An 8,846-nucleotide genomic window follows, 5' to 3' on the forward strand; every position below is an offset into this window, starting at 1 on the left:
TGGGTTTAAGTAGCCCAAGAAAGACTATCGTCTTTAAAAATCCCTGCCCCTGATCAATTCGGGGGCTTAAACCCTGGTTACGTGCCTTCCCACGATACAGATATGACGTGGATTAAAAAAAAAATTAGAAGCCGTTCCACTCAATGTGAGAGCTGTCGGAAATGCAGAGCAGTGATTCGCCATAGTGGCCTGTACCGCCGTTATCCGCTTACTGCTACCACTCCAGGCAATTCAAATTTCCCGTCTTCGCAGTGCTCGCGCGCCCCCTGCCTGAAACTGCGCCAGCGGGAGTTCTGTTCTCTTTGTTCTTTTCTCCCCGCACGTGCCGGCGTTGCACTGCCATCGTAATTGGGCCCATCTCCCCGCGAGGGGGACTCGAGTAAATGCGTCGCATAGGGGTGGGTGTATTGCGTTAACGTTTAGTGTTTGGGGAGTTGGTGGTAGTGAATGCGTTGTATCAGCAGCAGCAAGCGTGCGCACACGGAAGGCGCATCGGGCAGAGGAGGTGGCCATCGCCCTGGCCATCGCCGACACCGAGTGCACGACCATACTCAGTGACTCCAGAACGGCAGTACGCAACTACGCCAGGGGAAGAGTGAGCAGCGAAGCCGCGCGAATACTGAGAGCGACAAAAATCGAGAGCCGCCGCGTGGCGATCAAATGGTTCCCTGCACACATGGGCGAAGACTTATCGGAAAGAGGGTACGCAAACCACAACGAGACGGCGAACGCCGTGGCGCGAGGCTTCACTAACCGCGCTGCGGCAACTGCCGCCGTCGATCCAACGTGGTGGTGGGAGACCAAAGACAACATGACCACATACAACGAGATAACGAAGTGGTACAGACACAAGAGGAGACCGATGCCACCGCCCCACCCGGGCCTGACCAGGGAGGAAGCGGTACTATATCGGCAACTCCAGACGGGGACGCTACCCACTCCAGCCCTAATGAAGCACGTGTGCCCGGACGTGTACACGAGAGACCTATGCCGCACATGCCAGAAGGAGGGAGCCACAGCGGCTCACGTCCTATGGGACTGCAGCAAAAATCCACACGAAGCGGCAACGAGGAAGACGATCCCGCCGCTGCTAGAAGCAGCGACGAGGAGCTACGACAGGGAGACCCAGATCCAGGCCGTCCAGCAGGTCTCGGCCGCACTCGAAAGGCAGCGACCCAGCGAACCCGAGGGAAGACTGCCGCTCCAGACCAGGGGCAGCTAGGCGTGGTCGACCCGAGGAAGTAGCGGGGCCGCGGCCAAAGTAGAGGCGACACCAACCGAGACGACGTCAAGGCCGCGTCGCGGCGAAGTACCCTAGCAAGACCAGGGCGACAAGCCGTCTGCAGGCACTATCAATAAAGTTGTCGTACCGTACCTTAGCTTCTTGACGTAGTTTGAATGAGTCAAGGATATAAGGCGCGTTCGTAGCCTCCCATTCTGTGTCGGCTTTGTGGCGCAGTGGGTAGAGCACCATGTACATTGCGTTCCGCCCGCAGGGTCGAGGGATCGAAACCAGGCGCCGGATAGTATTTTTTTTATATAGTGTAGGGGGAGGGGTGCGGACTACGACTACGGACGGCAACGCGGGTGACATCGTGAGTTACTGAAATGCTCTGCATTTAAAATTGGCTGGGTCTTAACTCAGTTATGCCTGGGTGTGCGTGGCAAGGGGTGCGGTTAATGTTATAGTTTAGCTTGGTTCTCTGTACGGTTACGACGCTTCCCGAGGCGTGAGGCTCGTTCTCGTTCTTTTTCCGTCTCCTCGGCTCGCTGCCTCCTCTTGGTGTCGTCCCGACGAAGAAGCTTGGCTTTTTTCAGACTCTCAGAGCGAGAGAGAGAGAGAGTGTGTGTGTGTGTGTGTGTGTGTGTGTGTGTGTGTGTGTGTGTGTGTGTGTGTGTGTGCGTGAGAGAGAGAGAGAGAGAGAGAGAGAGAGAGAGAGAGAGAGAGGGAGAGAGAGAGAGAGAGAGTAACCCAAGCAACCACCGGACGCCCGTCGGCCGTCCACCGTACGCCCATTCCGGCTCTAGCGGACGTCCATATATCCGTTTCAGGGCCAATGGACGTACCATGTACGTCCGTGGGACGTCTGGTTTTAACACTTCCGTACGTCCAGTCTGACGTCCGAAATTGGCTGTATTTTGGATGTTCAGTAAAAATTTCCAGAATCACATAACGAGAAGCTAATGTGCCTATAACGAATAGTACACCGCGCAAGGCTAACGCACTACCGGGTAGACGGCATACATGAACTGTGAACTTGCGTCACAGATGTTTCGTTAGAGGTTCTCAATTCTTATATATCCTTCCCCAAAGAGATCATCGTTGGAGTTGGTGAAGTGCCTCAAAAAATTAAAAAAAATGAGACTTAATATTAAAAATATGCAGATGAAACGCAACCTACAAGCGAGGGTGTTTATGTACAAAATCTTTTTAATCAAAAAGCACAGTAGCTTCTTCGTTTTTGCTTTTATATTCAATTTACGTCATTATTTGACGCTTCGTAGTACAGTAATCCCTCATTATAACAAAATCACTTTATTTGAAATATCGCTTTATTCGAAATTTCTTGTGGTCCCAACCCGAACGCATGCTTTTTAGGCTGCATTACTCGAAGCGCTCGAAAAGCCTGACCCGCTTAGAGCGAAGTGTCGAGCGGAGGCGTCGCCGATCGGCGGCGACCCAGTGGCAAGCCAGGCAGTCAACATGGCCGGTCAACGCATGCTGGTCTTTCCCCGGCGACTTTATGGAGCCAATTCATGCTCGATTCGTGCCATCCGACTTTAGACAATAGACAAACGGTCCAAATGCGTGGTACGGTCATTGAATTTTGTTCCTAGACATTGATCAATGGCTTGGGCGCGACGGTGCGCGAACACCGACATTCGAACCGTACAATTAGCAGTGTCGCCGACAGCAGGGTGCCGAAAAGCGCTTGTTTTGCAAACTTCAAGGCTGCACATCTCGGGGAAAATTTGCCCAGTGATCAAGCAAAGCCTCTGGTGCAAAGCCCGTTAGTTTTCATGATTGTGCTGTGTTCTCAGAGTGAGCGGGTAATCGTTTTTTTGAGCGCAACAAGCACAACCCGACTCTGACCACGGCATTTGCGGCGGTTTCCAGCGCGAAAGTCGCGTAGCATTCCGTGACGCCCGCACGCCTCCCTATAAATTGGCCACAGCCAGTGCCACTTCTATGGGCGACAACCACGGCCTCACACAATGATTGATCAAATTGGAGCAGGGGTTCTCGTGCCGGCAAGAACTTGAAACAGTCAAAACTCAACTGCCTTTTGGCACCTGAATCAAGTTTTCCTTCAATGAATACATTGTGTTTTGGTTCCTTGCATTTGTGGCGCAATTAAAGCTCAACTGCTTTTGCTTTTCTCGAGCGGTTGCTTACATCGAAATACCGCTTACAACGAAATTTTTCGCCATCCCGCCGACTTCGTTATAACGAGGGATTACTGTAACTTTTTACGTCTGTTGGCGGATGTCATTCGGAGTTGTACATCAGTTTCTGGATGTCCACTGTACGTCCGAAAATGTACGTCCAAACATGGACGTACAGTGGCCATCCAAATTGGACCTCGGATGTTCGGCTGTATTTCGGACGTCCGTGGTTGCCTGGGAAACATTTATTTCTGAAAATCGGTGAGGGTAAAGGAGAATATTAAAGAATACGGGCAAGGTGGCCATCCTAGTCCGGTAGGCCACGTGCCACGGCCGCTGACCTAGCCCGTTCGACCAGTGCAGCCTGGTCCTTGAGCGGGCCGCTACGCACTCCCACAGCTCGTAGGTTGGCTGGGTGGAGGGTGAGGGGTTAGTAGGGCACATCCATACCAAACGGAGTGTTGTCAATGGGGAGTTGCAGCGTGTGCAGTTTAGGGAGCAGGTGGTCGGAGGAGATATGCGGTGTAGACGTTGGTGGATTTAGAAATTTGGTCTGCAGGCGGCGCCAGATCCGAGCGTCCGCGATGGGAAGGGAGGGATGAGGTGGTGGGGACTGACGGTAGAGGGATAGTATATCGGCGTAGGTGGAGGGTGAAGGCTGGAGGGTAGGGGTGTCTGGGGGAGGTTGGTGGTTCATCCCCTCCGGCAATGCCCACTCACTTTCCATATATGACGACGAATATCACCGAGCCGCCCCTACTATTCGCCGCGAGCTCGACATGTAGGTGGCGACAGCGTCGCGCTGCTAGTGTGGATGCTCCGCTGAGCGGCCCGTAAGAATGCACACTGTGGGCGCGCTTCGTGCTTTTTTCTCGCCGTATGTGCGCACGAAAAGTGCAAACAAGAGTGGTATGCTGTAGTTCGGTTCCTCAACGTTCAATGTATAGCATGGAAGCGGCAGTCAGTCTTCATTACTACGCCAAAAAAAGCGACGACTCATTGGGAATCTCAGAATGGCCGTAATTGTGACAATGAACTTGTACGCTGTGGCTCGTAGCAAGCTTGATCTTTCCAGACTATGGCTTTGAGCCTTCAATAAAAGCATAAATAGAAACAAATCAGGAAGCCTCGATCTCTGATATTCAGTTAACAACGGCAATCTCAATCGCTTTCACTCGTAGCATGACGCATTCTTGCATTTGTGGGATGCCCTGAAATGGTAACACTACTTAACTGCCCCGAAATTCTTTCTAAGAGCTTACGATATTTTTTGTGTGTTCAAAAGGCAACATAAAATTACTGAATTTTGATCAGCGCAGAGATATAAATGTAACCGCTCTAACGGGTCTTTTAAATGAAATTTTAGCGAATCTGAAGGAAGGTTTGATGAATAACGGTTTCAGATCACTTATTTACGGCTTTCGTCCCAAGTGAACTTGCGAATTGAATTGTCAACGCACGCAGCACAATCAACATCTCATGTTTAGCTAGGTTTTCGCAAAGTGACAAGCAGGTTTACAGAGAGCAAACCAAGCTCGCGGAACCTCACAGTGAGCACAATTTTCTGTTACGGCTGCTCTGTTGACCATTTGCGTTCCTTTTAAAACCTAACAGGTGCCTGCAACAGCGAGATGTGTTTGCATTCTTGCGTTTAAGGTCGCTTACGAACCCTAAAGATGGCAATAAATGAAGTTGCGCTGTTGGAGATCTAGTAAAACATTTCCTTTTTATTTCCCGTTGCGAATCAGCGCAACGGGTTCCCGGTAGCTATTGTGTTGTGTTGTAAACTGAATATCACCTTTGTCTTAGCATTTAATTCTTGAGGATTGGTTAAAAAAGAAATTCTGTGCATTTCTTTTTTTTTTTTTTTGAGAAGAGGGGGGGGGGGGGGGCGAGGAGTCCTGCCATCGTTGCAAGAGCAGCGAGAAGAGAACGGATGCAACGCGAAAAGCCAAACTATGGTTATCAGTATTACTTACAATCGAAACTACACTAGGCGTCATGTTCTGTAGCGGTCAAAAAGCAGTACTTTAAACGTATTTTCAAAACTGACTAACCCCCTTTTGAACCGAGATTGTCCAGGAATTGTGGCTCGCCTTTTTCAAAATTGTATTGAAAGCAAGCATTATGGGAAAAAATTAAAAAAAAAACAGCGAGTCATGGCACACACCCCTCACACCTGTGGGTAACAACGTGCATTATACTACGCGTTTTCTTCTCTTTCTTTAAACTTAGGTCCACCTTAAGAGGTTAAGACGTGACCACATTAGGCATTTGGTTATGCTGAGTGAGACACGTTTCTGGACAAGGTGATTCATGTCGGATTTGAAAATGATATATATGAAAATGACACATGAAATGCCACATGACAGACGCAAACCCACAACTGCATAATTTTACTGAAAAATCCCCCCTAAATACTCTTGCGGATCCATACAAACGTATTTTAAATAATATGTAAAATTAGAAACTCGATACAGTTGAATAAATGTTTATTCCTCCTCCTCAGTATAAACAACGACTGTCCAAAATGGTATTTATTTTAGAAAAGGTACCGGAAGGACACGATCACACAGGCACTTGCGGGTGTAAAATACGTGTCCGGTAATGTATGGGCGATAGCGCACGGGTCGTGTGCAGTGTAAATATTTTTGTTTGTTTCTTCTTTCTATAAGGACACAGCGCAATTTTATAAGGGTGTGGAATTGGCACGCGTATGCACATGTCTTGTCGCTTCTTACCCGTTTCGCGCTAAATTTTATCCTTTAAATAATCACCATGCCACCTTCAAAAAGCACCCTTCGACGTTCCCGAAACGGCAGACGACTGCACTGAACAATACGAAAAGTGCAATGTGTGAAAGCAATGTTTATAACACGTTTCACACTCAAGCGGTGACCACGGCGAAGACGTTTCGTGGAATTAAACCAGCGCATTAACCCTCAACGGCCGCTGATTATTGCGTTTCTAGAGGAAATGCGCAAGCAGAGGTAACTATGTCATTGCTTACTGCCAAACAAGTGCACATATCCGTTATTTGTCGTGCGCAGCACGCGTCTTGCGCCGCACGCAACGTGAAAAAGCAGACGACGCGAGAGCGCCATCCACACTAGGAGCGGTTCGTCCCGCCGCCGCCAGGGGCCAACTGTGTTCGCCCTCGGGGCGAATATGCTACGCCGGCTCCTCCTCTGACGTCATGCCAGATGGCGCGGCGAGCGGCGCTGCCAGCTGCGGCGGTTGCTAGGCAACCGCTCTGCTCGCGGTGCGGCCACCGGCCACAGAGAAACGGCGAAAATACGGCCACTGTAGCCCTCGCTACAAAAGTTTTCAGCTCAACCTGGCGACCCGAGCGAGGACAGCCAGTCGAAGTCAATAAATCCAGGACTAGGAATGCCTTTCAAGGGGCGAGGCCCATAACGTCAGCTTCTGCGTCACAAATTTCTCTCTCTCTCCCTCTCTCAGCACGGCATAGGCTCAATGTGGATATCCCCTTCCTTTGTTACACTGCAATCAATTTCTCATCTTTTTTATGAATTGTCACACGCTTTTGATAATGTCCGACGTGATGCAACATGCCCTCTCCAGAACGCTGGCCGCAGGTTTTATACCAGCCTAAAAACATGGCGTTGCAAGCTCACTCACTACGTACAGGTGACCAGTATTTGGGCTTTTATTGCCATTTGTCCACTATTACGCCAGTCACTTTGTCGAGGTTTTTTTTTTTTTTGCGAAGTTTTCTATGCCTTTCTAGGCACTATAGTCTCACTGATGATGTCCGACGCGCGGCAAAGCGCACTACACGAAAGCCAACTTTACACGCAATCGCAAAGAAAGAACGCTTGCGTTATTCCGACACGATCGAAGCAGTTTAGATTGTGCTTCCATTGCCTCAATGACGGCAACCGTTAATTAACGGTTGCCGTCATTGGTTTGGTGTTAACACCAAACCGCATTGCAGGAAAACCAACCTTTTCTGATGATGATGATTGTGGGTGAGACGTGAAACGCCGTTGATATGCGAAGGTTCCTCTGGTCGAAAGCCAGTGTCTTTAAAGTCAAAATCCAAATCGTTACACCCAAAATGTATTGCCAGAAAGCCAACTTGTACAGCGGGTTTCCGCTAATGCACATGAAGCACAGGTGCACAGTCAACACGCTATCCCTGGTTAATCCCCCCCGGATTGGGTACGTGCCAAACACTTCAAGGCCATTATCATCATCATCTTCATTACAGCATGTGGAAAAGTTGGTTTTGACACGAGGCGTTTTGTCGTAAGACGCAGGCGCCCATAGTCGTTGCGTCGCGACCGCCAATGAGTGCATCGACAGCTGCTGCCATGGGCAGGCAACAACAAACGAATCCCTCACGATATTGGAGTTTGATTTGACTCGGTTTGCGGCTGTAGAAAGCATCACGTTTCAACCGTTTTTATCATCAGACGAAAGGGGCTTTGATTTTATTTTTTTTTGTGCTGATGTGTGCGTGTGGGTTGGGGGAGCAAAAGAAGATGTTGCGACGTCATTCCAATAAAGTACTTTTTTTTTTCACATAATGCTCTCGTTGCGAGTTATTTGTAGCCGTAGGTTGTGCAGCCACATCATCAAAAACTTAGTTCTAAATAAACAAGTAAAACTATCAGTCGATGCCAAAACTGTCTTGCCATTCCAGATTGTCTTGCCTAACGGATAGCTTGTGCAAATTTAATAGCACAACCTTGGGTCCCTACCATTAGGGCTGATGTTGCCCACAAGACAATGGCATAACACAGATTTTCATTTCCCAACTGAAACTTCAATCCTGTTTAGTAGTGCTCCAGGCTCGAAATGGTAGAAGGTGTGCAAAAGAATCCAAGCAGAAATTCCTTTTACCAATTAATAACATGCTTGATGCTTGCATATGTCATTTCAGTGCTGTTTCTTTGCTTCACTTTCACACAGCTTAACAAATTGGGAGAACTGCCTTCAGCAAAGCACCGCTGCGGCCACTGAACATTTTTCACACCAAGAAAATTTTGTTATGCAGCGTACTTGGTGTGCCGTACCCAGGGCCGTACCCAGAGCCGTACCAGGGCCGTACCCAGGGCCGTACCCAGAGGGGGGTTTGGGGGTTCGAAGCCCTCCCTAAATCTTTTCCAGGCAGTACGTAAGCAATACTTACTGTTGCTTTCAGCAAAACTACCCCCTTCCCAAACTACCCCCCCCCCCCCCCCCCCGAAAAAAATTTCTGGGTACGGCCCTGAGCGTTACTTTCCACCGGAATGCCTGCTGCACTAACGAACTAACGTACTGTGAAAATTTCAAGCATGAATACAACCTTCTGTGCTAGATGCCCCCTGCCATTGCGAGACCACTGGCTTACCCAATGTGTATCTATTAAAAGGCCTACATTAACCGCTGCAATGATTACCAAGACACTGCAGAAGTGACACTGTTCTGCATGGCTCATGCAAAAGTGTGTG

Source organism: Haemaphysalis longicornis, unplaced genomic scaffold (assembly GCF_048455015.1).
Source record: "Haemaphysalis longicornis isolate Haplotype H1 unplaced genomic scaffold, Haemaphysalis longicornis Haplotype H1 scaffold_7, whole genome shotgun sequence".
Classification (NCBI taxonomy): Eukaryota; Metazoa; Arthropoda; class Arachnida; order Ixodida; family Ixodidae; genus Haemaphysalis; species Haemaphysalis longicornis.